General features: G+C 40.8%; 1 long non-coding RNA gene across 3 annotated transcripts in view; it reads left to right on the top strand.

Annotated features, from left to right (window-relative positions):
- LOC106060122 (uncharacterized) overlaps positions 1-16,304 on the top strand; it is a 35,455-nt gene extending 19,151 nt beyond the window's left edge. For all 3 annotated transcript variants that reach the window (XR_008778529.1, XR_008778527.1, XR_008778528.1), the window contains 3 exons: positions 2,013-2,122; positions 14,308-14,451; positions 16,095-16,304. This is a non-coding gene — a long non-coding RNA (uncharacterized LOC106060122). The remainder of the gene's footprint in view (positions 1-2,012; positions 2,123-14,307; positions 14,452-16,094) is intronic.
- Positions 16,305-18,672: the final 2,368 nt, after the last annotated feature.

Here is an 18,672-nt window from a genome sequence, read left to right as displayed (position 1 = left end):
GTATCATGAGATGTATCAGGGGATGTATCAGGGGATGTATCAGGGGATGTATCATGGGATGTATCATGAGATGTATCAGGGGATGTATCAGGGGATTTATCAGGGGATTTATCAGGGGATGTATCATGGGATGTATCATGGGATGTATCATGAGATGTATCAGGGGATGTATCATGGGATGTATCATGGGATGTATCAGGGATGTATCATGAGATGTATCATGAGATGTATCAGGGGATGTATCATGAGATGTATCATGGGATGTATCAGGGGATGTATTATGAGATGTATCAGGGGATGTATCAGGGGATGTATCAGGGGATGTATCATGAGATGTATCATGAGATGTATCAGGGGATGTATCAGGGGATGTATCAGAGAATGTATCATGGGATGTATCATGGGATGTATCATGAAATGTATCATGGAATGTATCATATGATGTATCAGGGGATGTATCATGAGATGTATTAGGGGATGTATTATTGGATGTATCAGGGGATGTATCATTGGATGTATCATTGGATGTATCAGGGGATGTATCATAGGATGTATTATGGAATGTTTCAGGGGATGTTTCAAAGGAATTTTTCATGGGATGTATCAGGGAATGTATCATTGCTGCCATCTCTCACGTCAATTCCCCTTTCCAATAGTCATTGAAGTAGCCATTAAATGGGTCAAGACAAAGGCGGAACTTCTCAAGAGTGCGTGGAGAGGCTGAAGTGTTATATGGAAATTGTCAACTCGTGATTTTTTTTTCCTCATTACCATCCCCTTCTGTTTCAAATGTGTGCCCCCCATTAATAAATGCCCGCCACAGTAATGGCACTTACTCTCTGCAACGTTCGTCATTACCCCTTTGATAACTTAGACTTATCACCGCCGCAAAGAAATGAAAGTGACTTAAAAAAATAAAGACGGCCTATAATTAGAACCAAAAGTAGTAACGACAACCAACTAAAGAAAAAGAAGTAATGGAACGAAGGTTAATGGGCCCCCCTCCCCCATTCCGACTGCCGCCTCTGCCTAATAGCGTGGCCACTGTCAGACTTGTGCCTTGAAAGTTGCGATGGAAAGTAATGGCCAGTCTACGGCTGGTATGTGACCTCATTAGTCCTACAGACATGACATTAATTAGACAAAAAGACACGACCCACCCAGCCTCGCCCCCTCCCCTTTTTATTTTTCGAAATCTTACACAAAAAAAAAAGGTATTAGTTAAAAGTCTCGTGTTGAACGTAGTGCAAGCAGTCAGGATGTAGCACTAGATCACGTGCTCTCCAAGACACACACACACACTCGTACACAGCAGTCAGGATGTAGCACTAGATCACGTGCTCTCCAAGACACACACACACACTCGTACACAGCAGTCAGGATGTAGCACTAGATCACGTGCTCTCCAAGACACATACACACACTCGTACACAGCAGTCAGGATGTAGCACTAGATCACGTGCTCTCCAAGACACACACACACACTCGTACACAGCAGTCAGGATGTAGCACTAGATCACGTGCTCTCCAAGACACACACACACACACTCGTACACAGCAGTCAGGATGTAGCACTAGATCACGTGCTCTCCAAGACACACACACACTCTCGTACACAGCAGTCAGGATGTAGCACTAGATCACGTGCTCTCCAAGACACACACACACACTCGTACACAGCAGCTATCATTTCGACCCATCTTCCAGGTGTTTTGACAAGGGACTGCAACTCTGTAAGGCACGTAGGCAGTGACTGTAATTTTAGATCTATTACAGATGTTCTTTTGTTTGTCTTTTGTTTCTTTCTTTTTGAGTGTTTGATTGAAAACAACAGTCTCAGTGTGTAATGATCTACCTGGTCCTACACTAGACTTTGTTACTTATACATCTTCATCACAACAGTCGCAGTGTGTAATGATCTACCTGGTCCTACACTAGACTTTGTTACTTATACATCTTCAATTGAAGATTACAAACATTTATTTTTTTATTCTTATTTTATTTCATTTTAGAATCCCTACTATTAGCCTACAGTGTTAATGGATGGACATGTGAAAAAAACAAAAACGATGAACGCCAGATAGTGTGTCAAAGACACAAATATTGAGTTATTTATTTCAAGGTAAAATTTCGCATTTAGTAGGAGTTATGGCTATCGAAACAACTTGGTGCTAATAAAGCGAATGTCGAGGGTTCGATCTCAATACTGGCCATTTTTTTATTTATTTTTTCAACGCCAAATGAAATCTGAATATTTTGTTCATTATATTTTTTGAACATAAAGTAGAAATTGATTTATAAAAACATTACATTACCACGTCTGTACATTTAGTTCCCATGACCTCCTAGACAGAAATAAGGAAAGAATCTTCATACTTGTAAACGACAGTGCAATGAGAGACTTCAATTAGCCCAGAGGCTAAATCAAAACATTAACCAGGCTCACTGCGGACTGTCTAGCATTGAACTTACTAACCAATAGGGACATCCCAGGATTTTGTTTCAGTTCAGAGAAGTGCCTACCACGAAGGTACTTGCTAGTCACACGACGACGTCTGTCTAGCTAGAGAGTTGATCCTAAAGTAGAAAGTACTGATGTATAATAACAGGCTCATTTCTTTGAGCTTCATTACGCGGCGTGTGTTGGCCAGTAGACAGAAAAACATGTCCTCCCCCCCCCTCTTCCTCATTAGAATGCATTCATTTATAGAACACTAAAGTACCCCTCCCCTCCCCGTTTTAGCCACTCTTTTCTCTTTATTCAGCTCCCCCCTTAGAAAAAAAAAATAAAACGGAAAACGTGTCCTTACTCAAACTCGTAAGTGGCCCTTTTGAGTCCGTCGTCTTGTAAGGATCTGGTTTAAAAAAATGTTATTGCATTTATTAAAAGCGCGAAACAAACATTGTGACAGACTGCACAAAACCAATAGCGGCTTTTCCTGGAGGCTAAAGAACCTTTCCTCGTCTCAAATATCAATGGCAACTTAGGTTCAAAGATGAAACTGCACTACCTAGAGTTAAAAATAGTAAGTTCCACTTTCAGACCTTACGATCTATAGAGCAGATGATGTAAAGGTCATCTGTTTTGTGGCCCACTGTTTACGAGGGTGTCATGTGGCAAGCACAACGGCCAAACGCTTAGTGTCAGGTCCCATTATAGATGGGTGGACCCAGAGGCGCCCAAAGAACCCGACATTAAAAATCCCAGTCTTCCCCAAGATTCCAACCTGAGCGCTTTATCGCTCAGCCACCGCGCCCCCCACCCTACCTATAATATGCAAATAAAACAGTCTGTTATGTCGTCTAGAAACAAATATCTGTTGATAGATTTTCATTTTACGAAATAACAAAAGTTTCACCAAGGAATTGAATCTAAATTAGATGAGTAAAAGTTTCACCAAGGAATCGAGGAGGGGGGGGGGTGCAATTTTTAGAAACCTATTCTCTTGACACTTCCCCAGACTGTACAACACCAACTGTGGCTTGGGGCGCCTTGTCATTCACAGGGGCATCCTTTCATCCAATGAATAATTATAAGACTAAAAAAAAGTTGATATTGAATGTCAAGAACTTATGATTGTCAAAAACAAAACATCGTCAATAACATAAGATTACTAGTAACATTGTAAGACAAATTTCCTTATGAATAATAAAGATTATTATTTTTTTTTTATTTTTATTATTGTTAGTAACATTTAACTTTACGACACAAACGTGAAATAGAAATCCATAATTTTGATTTAGAGTGTGGCTAGACATGTATAACACAAATATCACAATCTTTAATAACAAAGAATTACAAAAAGAACGCGCCAAAATGTTCCACTGTGTAGCAGACAACTTTCCCACGGTTCCCCCTCTGGTTGTGGACACAAAGGTGAGCACCATCACGGTCTGATCTGGTCACAATTGCTCACATAATATTTTTAAGAGCCACATTTCTCTTTGAAAAGCCTCCCTTTCATCCGCTCACGTCTGCTAGTACTCGCTCTTGCCACAAGGTGAAGGGAAAGGGGCGTAAACAAGTGTTGATGATTGTGACGATACGAAACTTGCATACATAAGTTCATTTTAGTTTTTCCCAGCAAACCGTGAGAAACTTTAATTTTTAACTTAAACAATTATTTTCTTGTCCACCCATAACTAATTTCTTGTAGGATTTATCCCCCCTCGCACGTTTCTCACGGGACGAATCTCGACATAAAACATTAACTAGCTTCTCTAGGGCTAACTTTTAATTATTGACCGCTGGACAGGTGACACTATGAAGTCGCTGCACCCGCGCTACACGCCGCGCCCTAATAACTTCTCACACCTACCCCCCCCCCCCCCCCGCAGGATACACATCGCTCTAAGAATAGCATTGCACTCGGGCTGGACAGATACATATTCGCTTAAGACTTTACTCTCACGGTAGGCAACGAATATTGACCATAAATCTGACCTGACGCCTGACATCTCCGGTACATCGATACATGTGAGAAAATCAGCTAGCTTTCTTCCCCACCCGTTAAACGAAAAGTCCCATCTATATATATAGAGAGACCAAAGCATTCCAAATTAGGCCCGCTAGGATTCATACAGTCTCCTCTGTTAGGAAGTTTAGTTGTGAGATTTCATTAGGGACAAACGGCCTGGTTGCTACCCCTGGTTGCTACCCCTGATTGCTACCCCTGATTGCTACCCCAGGTTACTACACACGATTGCTACAACTACCAGATCTCCATAGAAAGCTGTAACCGAGGCAGACCACACCAGATACACCCCCCCCCAATTACATACCTGTTAGCAAGAAGGCATTGCCTACTGTCCTTGGCCCTAACATATTGCCCAGTGTCCACAGTGCCCTATACTGCCCAGTATCATCTGCCCAGTACCCGGCCCAAACTGTCCACTGCCCAATAGTTATTGCCTAATGCCGACAGACTAGAGCACCCTTCGCAGCAGAAGATAAACTGGTGTTGAGTTAGCACGGCTCTCTACGAGCTAGAGATCACAGCTGAGAGATCGTCCCACTACAACTTAGTTTGCAGCACCAACCATCTCTATTGCTAAACAGGCAGCGGCCTCGCCTATAGAGCCAGTTTGCCTACAGCATAGGGATATCCCGAGCCGACGTCCTAAGACAGAGCCGGATGACTCATCCTTCTGAGGGCCAGTCCTACGACCGCCAGAAGACGACCCAGGAGCTAGCAGCTAAGAAAAATAAGTAGCAGACATAGGAACATTCTTCTCCTCCAATCACTCAATAATTAGCAATCCATGATGAACAGTTATTTTAGATATTAGCATCTTTACTTCTTTTATTTTCTTAATTATAATTTTATTTAATCATTTATTTCCTGTAAACTTTCATTTATTAAATTATTTTATTTTTAAACGTATAATATTGGTCTGTTCTTACTGTTAGTTGCGGTGTGCCTGTACAAAATCTTATATGTGAGCGGGATAAAATTAATAAAATTTCCCCTAGACATAAATAAACAAGCCAAATATTAACTAATTAACATCTCGTCACATATAAATGTGGTCCCGTCCGGGTATCTGAAACTAGAATCCTATATTAGACAGGCACAGGCATACAGCAGTAGAACTTTCCTAAATTTAACATACTTTCATTATCTTAAAGTAACGGATTGCAAACGGAGTGAAGAGTGTTACTAGAGTCTTTATATTATATCTATCTTACTTTAGATGTTATCACATATCAACTTTGTATAATATTATTATTTGTGGTTATTTTAAGTAGCATTACTGTGCTTAATATTATATTATTATTACGGGCAACGTGGTTGTTTCATACGGGCATCATCTATTTCTTTTTCTCAAGTACTATCCATCCTTTCAGTCTTATTAGTCCCCCATTCATTTCTCTCATAAATAATGGCCAGCAATACTAGATCCAAGACTGACTCTGACAGAAAACTTAAAATACAGGAACTGACAGAGACAGCGGCATTGTTAGAGTTAGAGGGTCCAAGTCGCTCTGACTACATCCGACAAAAGTTGGATGAGTGGGAGAGACGAGAATTCGAGTTAGCAATAGAGAGGGAGAAAAATGAGCACGAGCTAGCCAAAGATAAAGAAAAACATGAGCACGAGTTAGCCATGGAGCGGGAGAGACAGGCAACCGAAAGAGCTAGAATAGCTCAAGAGAATGAGACGGCTCGCACAGTAGCCGATTCTCAGCCTGCTAGCCCAGCTTCCAGCCAAGGGTCCTCAAGTAGCTCACCAAACATCCCCTTCGAGCCCTTCGATGAGAAGAGCGAAAGTGTTGAGGTTTACTTAACACGATTCGAAGAGGTGGCACGCTATTATAGCTTGCCCAAGGATAGGTGGTGTTTTAGACTAGCGCAATGCCTTCGAGGCAAAGCTTACGAGGCTTACACAAAGCTCCCCTCATACCAACGGGAGGACTTTGAAGCCCTAAAAGAGGCACTATTGGTTCAATTTGAGCTAACCTCTGATTCATACCATAAGAAGTTTCGAGGGTCCCGCCTTGAGCGCAAAGAAACTTATGTCAATCTTTGCGACAGGCTGGACAAATACCTCGGAAAATGGCTAGCCCTCAGCAAAATGCCCGAAACATTTGAAGGTCTTAGAAACCTTATTCTGGCTGAGCAGCTTCGAGACTGCCTAACGCAGGAAACTCGAATATATGTCAATGAGCAACAGGCGACTGACCCTTCTGACATTGCAATTGCTGCAGACCGATACATAGCTGCCAGACGAGACCAGAAAGCTAAGACACCCGTAACAGAACCACAATCTAGCGAAACCTCCCCTGCCCAGCCCACACCTCACAACCAAAATCAAAACAACCAGGCACGTGTCCCTTCACAACACCCATCCAACCAGTCGAACCGCCCTCCCCATCAATCACGCCAGAATAATTCCTACCACCCCCCTCACCGTGACTCACATAACACGCGTGACGACAGGAGGACTCAACAACAACATGCCCCACACGTCGTATCGGCCCTGACGACCGTTCGACGGCTCAAGACTGGTAACCCTGTAGACCCTCAAATCCCATGTGTACCGCCACACCCCTCTACATCACCCCCAGGTGTAGAGCAGGCCCTAATAAACGGCGTTCAAACTTATATCATGTTTGATACAGCCTGCTCTTTTACTTCCATAATAAGGGAAGCGCTGATTGATTCGGCAGATCTCACCGGTGAAACGGTAGAGATCCAAACCGTCGACAAAACTACACCTCCAATGGTCTTGCCCATAGCGAGGGTTCATGTAGAATGTCGATACGTGCACGGGACCATAAACGCCGCTGTTATGGAGTCACCCGTGTACGACTTTATTCTTGGCTCCCAATACGTACCATTAGGAAATGTCAAGAAGCCATATTTTTCCCTGCCAGTCGGTAGAACGACTAGACAGAAGGATGGCCCTAATCAGTCAAACACTGGGCGCCATCACTCAACACCTCAGTTCAACCGAACTAAGGAAATTAAACCCCTAATTCCTGACATTGACAGTGTCAGACGGCGTTGGTATGGTCAACAATCTTGGCCCCCACGTATAAATATGATACCTGCATGGAATCACAAGGGTGGTAGTCGCCACCGATTCCCGCCCAGTCCATCATGTTGCAACTATACCCCATCGCCCCTCACTGCTTCAGGTAGGACGCACAGGTACCAAAACAAACCTGACCTCAACCACAGGTCACGTTATTCTCCACCCAAACACAACAGTCCACGGTGGGATCGAAATTAGACTTAAAACGGATACCTAGAGGCCCAATCTCCCTTACGAACCGGTCCTCGAATTCAGATTCATTTTTTTTTTCCCTTAGGACAATTAGACTGGACAACGACAAAGCTCAAATGAAACTTATATGCAAGTACTAATAGTATTCTGCGAATACTTTTTAAGTGGGTGGGTATGTGACGATACGAAACTTGCATACATAAGTTCATTTTAGTTTTTCCCAGCAAACCGTGAGAAACTTTAATTTTTAACTTAAACAATTATTTTCTTGTCCACCCATAACTAATTTCTTGTAGGATTTATCCCCCCTCGCACGTTTCTCACGGGACGAATCTCGACATAAAACATTAACTAGCTTCTCTAGGGCTAACTTTTAATTATTGACCGCTGGACAGGTGACACTATGAAGTCGCTGCACCCGCGCTACACGCCGCGCCCTAATAACTTCTCACACCTACCCCCCCCCCCCCGCAGGATACACATCGCTCTAAGAATAGCATTGCACTCGGGCTGGACAGATACATATTCGCTTAAGACTTTACTCTCACGGTAGGCAACGAATATTGACCATAAATCTGACCTGACGCCTGACATCTCCGGTACATCGATACATGTGAGAAAATCAGCTAGCTTTCTTCCCCACCCGTTAAACGAAAAGTCCCATCTATATATATAGAGAGACCAAAGCATTCCAAATTAGGCCCGCTAGGATTCATACAGTCTCCTCTGTTAGGAAGTTTAGTTGTGAGATTTCATTAGGGACAAACGGCCTGGTTGCTACCCCTGGTTGCTACCCCTGATTGCTACCCCTGATTGCTACCCCAGGTTACTACACACGATTGCTACAACTACCAGATCTCCATAGAAAGCTGTAACCGAGGCAGACCACACCAGATACACCCCCCCCCAATTACATACCTGTTAGCAAGAAGGCATTGCCTACTGTCCTTGGCCCTAACATATTGCCCAGTGTCCACAGTGCCCTATACTGCCCAGTATCATCTGCCCAGTACCCGGCCCAAACTGTCCACTGCCCAATGGTTATTGCCTAATGCCGACAGACTAGAGCACCCTTCGCAGCAGAAGATAAACTGGTGTTGAGTTAGCACGGCTCTCTACGAGCTAGAGATCACAGCTGAGAGATCGTCCCACTACAACTTAGTTTGCAGCACCAACCATCTCTATTGCTAAACAGGCAGCGGCCTCGCCTATAGAGCCAGTTTGCCTACAGCATAGGGATATCCCGAGCCGACGTCCTAAGACAGAGCCGGATGACTCATCCTTCTGAGGGCCAGTCCTACGACCGCCAGAAGACGACCCAGGAGCTAGCAGCTAAGAAAAATAAGTAGCAGACATAGGAACATTCTTCTCCTCCAATCACTCAATAATTAGCAATCCATGATGAACAGTTATTTTAGATATTAGCATCTTTACTTCTTTTATTTTCTTAATTATAATTTTATTTAATCATTTATTTCCTGTAAACTTTCATTTATTAAATTATTTTATTTTTAAACGTATAATATTGGTCTGTTCTTACTGTTAGTTGCGGTGTGCCTGTACAAAATCTTATATGTGAGCGGGATAAAATTAATAAAATTTCCCCTAGACATAAATAAACAAGCCAAATATTAACTAATTAACATCTCGTCACAATGATCAGCATCCTCTTCTCTTTTTTTATTTTTTTATCCTAAATTGTTTATAATTGTTTAAATAATACAACTCAGAAATTGGTAATCATTCTCATTATCAATCTTTCATGTGAATGACACAGTGAGTGAGGGCTTGAGAGGTTCATATCCTCAGTTTCAAAAGCCCATAAATAAGTAATTTTTATCTGTTTTATTTTTATTTTATTTTTAAAAAAAATTAAAGTTCATCTTTCAGACCTTGCGGTCAATGGGGCAGATGATGTAAAGGTCATCTGTTTCTGTGGTCCACGGTTAACGAGGGTGTCATGTAGCCAGCACAACGACCAGTCGCCTTTACTGTTCCCCAACTAATTTCAGATACACATAAGATTTGGCTGGACTCAAGGGTGCCTAATGATCCCGAAATTAAAATCTCAGTCTTTACCATGATTCGAACCCGGGACACCCGGTTCGGAAGCCAAGCGCTTTACCGCTCAGCTTACTTATAATAATTAACATTTTCTTAGGTGGAAGGAAGACCTATGAATGTGTGTGTGTATGTATAATCTACGTTCACTTCTACAGATCAATTGGAAGAAATGAAAGAAGGAGCGGAAATGTCTAAGTCTTAAATCAGATACAGTGCAATCATCTGAAGTAGTCTGAAAAAACTTGTTTATTCTGTACTAATTCAGTTACATAGATCCTTTATGTAAACTAGAAACAGTCGAGGACCCAACCAATACCAGGTCCTTGAGCTACATCGGTGTTGATTTGAAGTCATTTCTTATCGCCCTATCAGGAAATCCTCTATTGATTTTTGTTATTTTTTAGCCAGCTATGATAAAATGCACTTTTTACTTTTTAATACACAATTTATACACAATTTATACACAATTTATACACAATGTATACACAATGTATACACAATTTATACTTGGAGCACCAAGTCATTGTATTCTCTTGTTGGCAGCAACCATCTTTTGTAATTACCTCCTCAGCATTGTTTATTTGTCTGTTTATTTGTCTGTTTATTTGTCTGTTTATTTGTCTGTTTATTTGTCTGTTTATTTGTCTGTTTATTTGTCTGTTTATTTGTCTGTTTATTTGTCTGTTTATTTGTCTGTTTATTTGTCTGTTTATTTGTCTGTTTATTTGTCTGTTTATTTGTCTGTTTATTTCAAAATTCCCATGCATTTTCTCTATTCGATTTTTTCTCGATTTTCTTTCCATTTCGTTGCCACCACATTTCGATCTGAGAATACTTTCCAAAACTTGAAGTCTGAGAACATTGTCATAAACTTCACGTCTGAGAATACTTTCCAAAACTTCAAGTCTGAGAACACTGTCCAAAACTTCATGTCTGAGAATACTTTCCAAAATGTCACTTTTGAGAATACTTTCCAAAACTTCACGTCTGAGAATATTGTCCAAAACTTCACGTCTGAGAATATTGTTCAAGACTTACAGACACGTCTGAGAATATTGTCCAAAACTTCACGTCTGAGAATATTGTTCAAGACTTACAGACACGTCTGAGAATATTGTCCAAAACTTCACGTCTGAGAATATTGTTCAAGACTTACAGACACGTCTGAGAATATTGTCCAAGACTTCACGTCTGAGAATATTGTTCAAGACTTACAGACACGTCTGAGAATATTGTTCAAGACTTACAGACACGTCTGAGAATATTGTCCAAGACTTCACGTCTGAGAATATTGTTCAAGACTTACAGACACGTCTGAGAATATTGTCCAAGACTTCACGTCTGAGAATATTGTTCAAGACTTACAGACACGTCTGAGAATATTGTCCAAGACTTCACGTCTGAGAATATTGTTCAAGACTTACAGACACGTCTGAGAATATTGTCTAAGACTTGTGTCTGAGAATATTGTCTAAGACTTGTGTCTGAGAATATTGTCTAAGCCGGGTTCCGACTAGACTGGTATAACTGTGTTTGAAGTTTCCACAAAACGCTATGCTAAGCAGAAAGCCCAAAGAGAAATGTTCTGGTTTCACGGGGTCCATATGTCATTAAGAAGAAGAACACTCAAGTCAAGAATCAAAGAAGAAGAACACACACAAAAAAGTTTATTGAAGATATAAAAGAAAACTTTGAAGATGAAATGAAATAAGATCAAACACATGCACGAGCTTTGACTGCTGTCATAGTGGGACTCTTAGTCAAGGCGCTACTGTTGGTTATCTCTCTCTTTCTCATATATATTTATATATATATATATATTCAATGTTAACCTTAGTGACATAAAAATGTGTTATGTTGACCTCTAAATCAACTTCAACTAAAGCAAGTAGCCAGGGCTTTGATATCAACAAAAAGAAGGAACTGATATGAGAGCCCATACAGGTACATTGTGATGTGTGTGTGTCTGTGTGTGTGTCTGGCTATTGTTGACGAAGGGCTCGCAGCCCAAACAATTCTTGTTTTAATGTGGTCAAGCGAACGTAGGGTCTTCGTAGTAACGTAAACACTGACATTATCGTCTTTTAAGACAAAGAACAAGTTTATTGCCCTCCTTCCAGTGGTAGAGCTCTGTAGACTCTGCAGCAACTTTCCTTTCTTTCTCCCAATAAACTTATCATGTTTGTTACTGTTTCATATATATCTATGTCTATTTGTCAAGTTCCTATTGAGGATGGTTATGTTCAATTGAACAGGATGTATGACGGGTGTTGAGAAGACAGTGTACAGAGGTCAATCTTGCGGTCAGCTGACTTCAGTCTTGTCCTCTTTTCTTTTTCAGTCAATCAAACGGAAGAAATCAACAGATGGCTTCAAATGACCTCTTCGTCCACCCCCACCCCTCTCCTATTTAGTTTTCAGTGTCTGGTCCCTCTCTCTCCCCTTCACGTTGTTGCTGTGGTGGCCAAGAGAAGGAAGGATGGGGTAGGCTCTGGACTTGGGACACGGCAACAATAGATGACCCCATCGTGACATGGCAAGAGGTGCAAACAAAGGTCCCCCCTCCCCCTGGTGTCTCCCACCTGCGCTGTCCACACGTTCCTGTCTATCAAGGTTCTTCAGGGTTTTTTTTCTGGCGGAATGGTGAAAGAAAAGTTTTTTTTTGTTTTGGCAACCTGTAGCACGCGCAAGATTATGTGTCTTTTTTTTTTTTTTCTTGTCGTCTTCATCTCCTCTCTCTCTCCCTCTCTGTCTGTCTGTCTCTCTCTCTCTCCATGGTACGAAGGCGCCAATGTTTCCAAACTAGTCTCTTTGTTCAACCCCAAATGGTATGTATGACATGGAGACGGCAGGGGTGGGGGTGCTGTATAAGTTTGAGGTAAAAGAGGACAAAAGCCCCCCCCCCCGGCCTCCAACCTGAGGGGAAGTAAGGGCACTGACTACGCGTGCTACATTCCCCTTCCTCCTCCCATTTTTCTGGTCTAGTATCCCCCCACCGCCATTTCTCATTCGCTCTTTAAACATTAACAATAGACAATAGTCATGGGGTAAAGGGTAGATATAGTAAGTGACTTCAGTAATTTCCGTTGGACATTGTCAGGATACAATTAAGTCTATCCATAGTGTTACACGGATACACATCTAGAGTAAGGTTTTTTACTAGTTTACAGCAAGACTTGGCATCATTAAATCATTCGTACTGAACAACTTCTTGTGAAGTTTGTCTTGAATCAAAACAGTCTATCAGATTCGTCTTGAATCAAAACAGTATATCAGATTCGTCTTGAATCAAAACAGTATATCAGATGTGTCTTCCATCAAAACAGTCTATCAGATGTGTCTTCCATCAAAACAGTCTATCAGATGTGTCTTCCATCAAAACAGTCTATCAGATGTGTCTTCCATCAAAACAGTCTATCAGACGTGTCTTCCATCAAAACAGTCTATCAGATGTGTCTTCCATCAAAACAGTCTATCAGATGTGTCTTCCATCAAAACAGTCTATCAGATGTGTCTTCCATCAAAACAGTCTATCAGATGTGTCTTCCATCAAAACAGTCTATCAGATGTGTCTTCAAAAGAAACTTTTCAATTCCAGTTTCTTTCAGTGCTAGTTTTGTTTATCTTTCAAATTTACCTCTAAGATCTTTTACTTGTTCTTATGATTTATAGCCCTTAAGATCTAATCATCAGTCAAACAGACCCAACCAGACACATGCCTTTCGCTTGCTTCAGTTTGGTACACGTCTTGAACTAAATTACATCTTGATGACATAACACTCACATTCTATTGGTTCAGAGAGAGTTCCAATAGTTATGTACTATCTGTGTTGTATTTGTGTACTGTTTGTGTTGTATTTGTGTACTGTTTGTGTTGTATTTGTGTATTTGTTTACTATTTGTGTTGTTTTTTGTGCTGTATTTGTGTACCGTTTGTGTTGTATTTGTGTACTGTTTGTGTTGTATTTGTGTACTGTTTGTGTTGTATTTGTGTACTGTTTGTGTTGTATTTGTGTATTTGTTTACTATTTGTGGTGTTTTTGTGTTGTATTTGTGTACTATTTGCATATTTGTGTGTACTATTCACTTCCTAGTCAAATCTTGTAAGGAACAAAAAAAAAAGAGAATTGTAGAACCAGTCTGTAGCCACCGATCACGCCCCTGTATTTGGAATCAAGAGAGCTCTCTAATAAAGACCTAAATATAACACACATTTTTTTAATAGGGGCATTTTTAAAAAATGCCTTTAGAATGTTATGGAAGAAAAAAGAATCTTTTTCTGTTGGGTTCCTGAGGAGGACGAAACTATATTCAGACTTATTGGTTAGTGAAGATGTTAGGATTAGTGAAGATGTTAGGTTTAGTGAAGATGTTAGGGTTAGTGAAGATGTTAGGATTAGTGAAGATGTTAGGATTAGTGAAGATGTTAGGGTTAGTGAAGATGTTAGGGTTAGTGAAGATGTTAAATCTAAAATGAAAGTTTATGTTCGTTTGTTTTTAATCTTCCTTTAGATGATGACGTCTTAGCAGGTTCAAACTCGGGACTATTGTGATGAAAGCTGGAAACGCCTACCACACCACCTGGAAGTCATCTGGTTAATGGAATACTCTGGTCAGGTGTGGAACCAGTGTTTGTTTTCCGCGTCATTGACGCAAGTAAGAGCTTATAATCACTTCTAACAAATTGTTTTACTGAAGTCACGCACCGCTTTCCACTCCAATATTTGAACCAACTATTTGATACGGTCATCTTATCAATCCCTCTTGATTCAGTGCACTAGTCAGAGAAAAGGAAGTGAATCGTCTGTTGCTATCTTAAGTTACCGACCTTTAAACTCTTCTAAACAAACCTTAATACATGCACGATGAATTAGAATGAGTACAGTCCTCATTATAAACCAGCCCGGGCTTATTCAAAGGGCGGCCAACCTGTTGACTTATTCAAAAATTTAAAAACAAAATGGCGGGAATTCTCACGCTCTAAAGTCATTCAGAAACAAGGAAAATGTCCGCGCGCATGTGAGTTCTTGTATGAGGTTTGAATGATCCATCGCTCTCACCTTTCCGCCATTTTTTTCCTCACAGTCACAGTGTCTGCTCCCCCTCCCAAACCAACCTCTCCCTCTATCTAGTGTGGAACCCCTTCCCCCTCCCTCCAGATTTGAATTGCTACCTTCAACAGGTGCGCGTGATTAGACTGATGAAAGGAGGATAGTTTACCTGCGTGTCACCCTCGTTTTGGAAGAGAGGCCAGGTGGGGGGGGGGAGAGGAAGGCCGTGAGCTTGAGGTGCCCTTAGTGTGAGCCAGCAGGTGTTTAGTGGCACCTGAGGAATGGGACACCGAGATACGCATGCGTGTGTGTGATTGGTGTGTGTGTGTAGAGAGAGAGTTGACAGAATGGGACAAACATGTCTGATTGATAGAGCGAGAGATAGAACACTTCAATGATCTAAGAACTCACTCTGCTAACTAACTCACTCTGCTAACTAACTCAATGACGTCATAGGATGACGAGTAGGAAGACGATAAAAAGGGGAGGGGGGGGGGAGGAGAATATAAAAAAAGTGTTGCACTGAAAGTGCCATTAATTTAGGTCAGTTTGAATTATGTCAGTGACGTCATGAATCTGATTGACAGAAACGTCTGGCGAGTCCAGGGCGCCAAATTTTAAATACTCCCCTCCCCATTTTAAAACGTGTTCTCAATGGACGACAACACTGTTGGAATGTCTGCTTGTGCGCGCGCGCTTGTCACGTGAAAAGGTGAGCAGTTTTTTTTTTCAAAAGGAGACTTTCTCACGACGTTTGACACGACCTTGACAATAAAGAAGGAGTGGAGCGGGAAAGTGCAGACGTGAGTGAGTTGGCGGGAAACAAAAAAACATGAAATCTGACTCTTAAGAGATTCGCTGAGTTATTGTGTTCAGGAATGCACGACCGGACGGCACTCACCTTCGTGTCAAATTACAACCTGTTTGCACGTGAGGGGGTCGTGGGAACTCTGTCTGGTGAGCTATTTGGCGCGCTTTTTGCCATCATGACAGTTTTAGCCCCGCATTTAACCGAAATTTAAAAGGTTGTAAATGTGTGTGTCTGTATGTGTGTGTGTGTTTCTAGCTATTTGGTTGCAATATTGACAGATAGATCTATAAAGTGATTAAATAAATCTAAACGCTCGCTTTATGTTACTACTTTTATAGTCAAAGTAAAACACAACACACCTTATTATTTATTTTGAAATCTTTATTTGTTTTTATTGATAATATCAAAAAAACATTTTTATTGTTTTATTTCTTGAGTTGACCATCACAGACAATCAATACCACACAGGATGTAAACATTGAATACAGTCCAACTTCCGGATGTAAACTTCACATGCTGGATTGAAACTGTGGCTCAGAACGTTTGGCTATAGCTCTTGTTAGAATGTTGTGTATTTTATGTGTGCTGGCACAGTTGTAAGACAAATGTCATCAAAGATAATAAAGATATTATCATTATTATTGTTATTATCATCATTATCTTCATCGATTGTTTTAAATTCCTTCATTAAATAGAAGCTGAGTCATACTTGACTGCATTAAACACTTAACTATATTAAACACTTGACTGCATTAAACACTTGACTGCATTAAACACTTGACTTCATTATACACTTGACAGTATAGCAATACGCAACAATCTACCAATATTTAATTCTGTTTCTATTAGGGCAAGAAAACAACGAATAAAAAAACAAGCCTTTTTTTATTTCTAAATATCTGAATGGAAAGAGAAGGAGAGAGAGGAAAGAGAGAGGGGGGGGGGGTATCTAAGAGAAACTATAGAAAGAACAAGTTTGTCTAAAATCTATACAGATAGATGGATACATTAAGAGACAGAGAGACGGGGAAGAATATAAATAATCCACTTCCTTTGTTTTTAAACTTCCTGTCAATATTCACAGAAAACAAACAAGGAAATGTAAAGTGTGCAATTCATTTGGGCGCCACTTTCTGGTCCAAATGACTCCGGAAAGGGTGGAGGCAGAGATCATTGGAGAATAAAAACTCGCTTTTGTAAAAAAAAAAAAAAAAAAAAGGTTCTAAAGGATGAAAACTGACCAGTCTTTCCATTTTCTTCTTTCTTCCCTCACCTTTGTCGTCCACGGTGACCTTGTGAGCTCGCGCTCTGACCGCTGGCTAGGACGTGCAGACATCACAAAGAAACCACCGCCACCATGAGAGCAGGGGCAGGCAAGGACAGACAGGTAGATCCAAACAGGTGTTAGTGGCCGTGAGAGGGGTGTAAGGTGGACAGGGAATACACACACACACACAGAAGGTGAAGAGCAACACACCCCCCCCCCACCCAAAAAAAAAGGGGGGACGAGGGTATTGTGTAAAGAAGTAGTACGTTTAAAAAATTGCTCATAGAAATTAGATTTTTTATTTAAGATTTAAAAAAAAAACAAGGTTACAAAAGACAGTTTGTGTGGAAACACAAACTCAAAATCGGCCCCCGAAGTAAAATGTTTTACATAATTCGGATAATCCTTCAGAGTTGAAGATAGTTTACTTCCTAGTCCAAACCTCCCGCAGGACGACGGGGGATGGGAGCAGGCGGTTTGAACCTTCGATCGTCGATAAGTCCAAATGACAGTCCAGCGGGCAAACCGCACGACCAGGTAGGCTTTAATATTTTCAGAAAGAAAATCCGAATGAAATTATATCAAAGACAAATGAGAGATAAGAATGGAGAAAGAAGGTTAACAGATCTTGTGTAGTGCCCCAACCGTCCCGCAGATCAAAGGATAAGTGAAAGTGAATGTAAAGTTAGATGTGAACCTGGCCTAACTAGTTTGTGGTCTATAGGGCAGATGATGTAAAGTGCATCTGTTTTTTTGGCCTACGGTTAACGAGGGTGTCATGTAGCCAGCACAACGACCAACCGCCTTTGCTTTTCCCCAACTAATGTCAGGTACCCATTAGAGCTGGGTAGACTCAGAAGTTGAAAATCCCAGTCTTCACCAGGATTCGAACCCGGGACACTCGGTTCGAACTAAATAAGTTAATTGTTTTGAAAAGGCTCAATCTCATATTCGAATCCTCAAAAAAAAAAAAAAAAAAAAAAATTAATCTCCGCTACATAGAAAAAGTTCACGAAAATGATAGTTATAAGATTACTATTCGTCATAAATTAGGTCTAACATATAATGCATACTAATTAGCTTTTTCTTACAAAAAACTGCTTGCATAATTAATTTTAAAAATTAGAGATCTAAACGGGACAGACGGACAGACATTTCGCACAAAACTAATAGCGTCTTTTCCCCTTTCGGGGGCCGCTAAAAATGGGCATATAGTTCAAGAGAGCGAGAGACAATCACTTTAAATAGAAATTGTTTATTTTTTTTTCTTCAATGAATTACACTTGTGCAAAATCAAATAAATGTTAAACATTGACAAGACAAACATTGATTAAATGGTCTACAATGCAGGACATGTAATATAGACATTAGGAAGTCGTCTGCTTAAAACTAGGACACCACACTGTCAACTTTTTGTTCAACAGCCCAGTGATTCTCGTTCTGTGAACAATAGATCTTCAATTGAGAAACGTAACTGTCTTTAGGGGTGACAACTCTAATAGGAAATAATCCTTGAGTAAGTAGTGGAGCCTCAAGTCAGTGGAGCCTCAAGTCAGTGGAGCCTCAAGTCAGTGGAGCCTCAAGTCAGTGGAGCCTCAAGTCAGTGGAGCCTCAAGTCAGTGGAGAGTTTCCCTGTCAACTAAACAATGTCAAGAACTTTTTGACAAAACAGAGATTATTACTTGTTTCCATTGGACATTTTCCTACAGGGCGGAGAACTTTCAATAGCAAGCTTTCTTGGTGTCTCC

Source organism: Biomphalaria glabrata, chromosome 6 (assembly GCF_947242115.1).
Source record: "Biomphalaria glabrata chromosome 6, xgBioGlab47.1, whole genome shotgun sequence".
Classification (NCBI taxonomy): Eukaryota; Metazoa; Mollusca; class Gastropoda; family Planorbidae; genus Biomphalaria; species Biomphalaria glabrata.
This window is presented reverse-complemented; position numbering and strand designations above follow the sequence as displayed.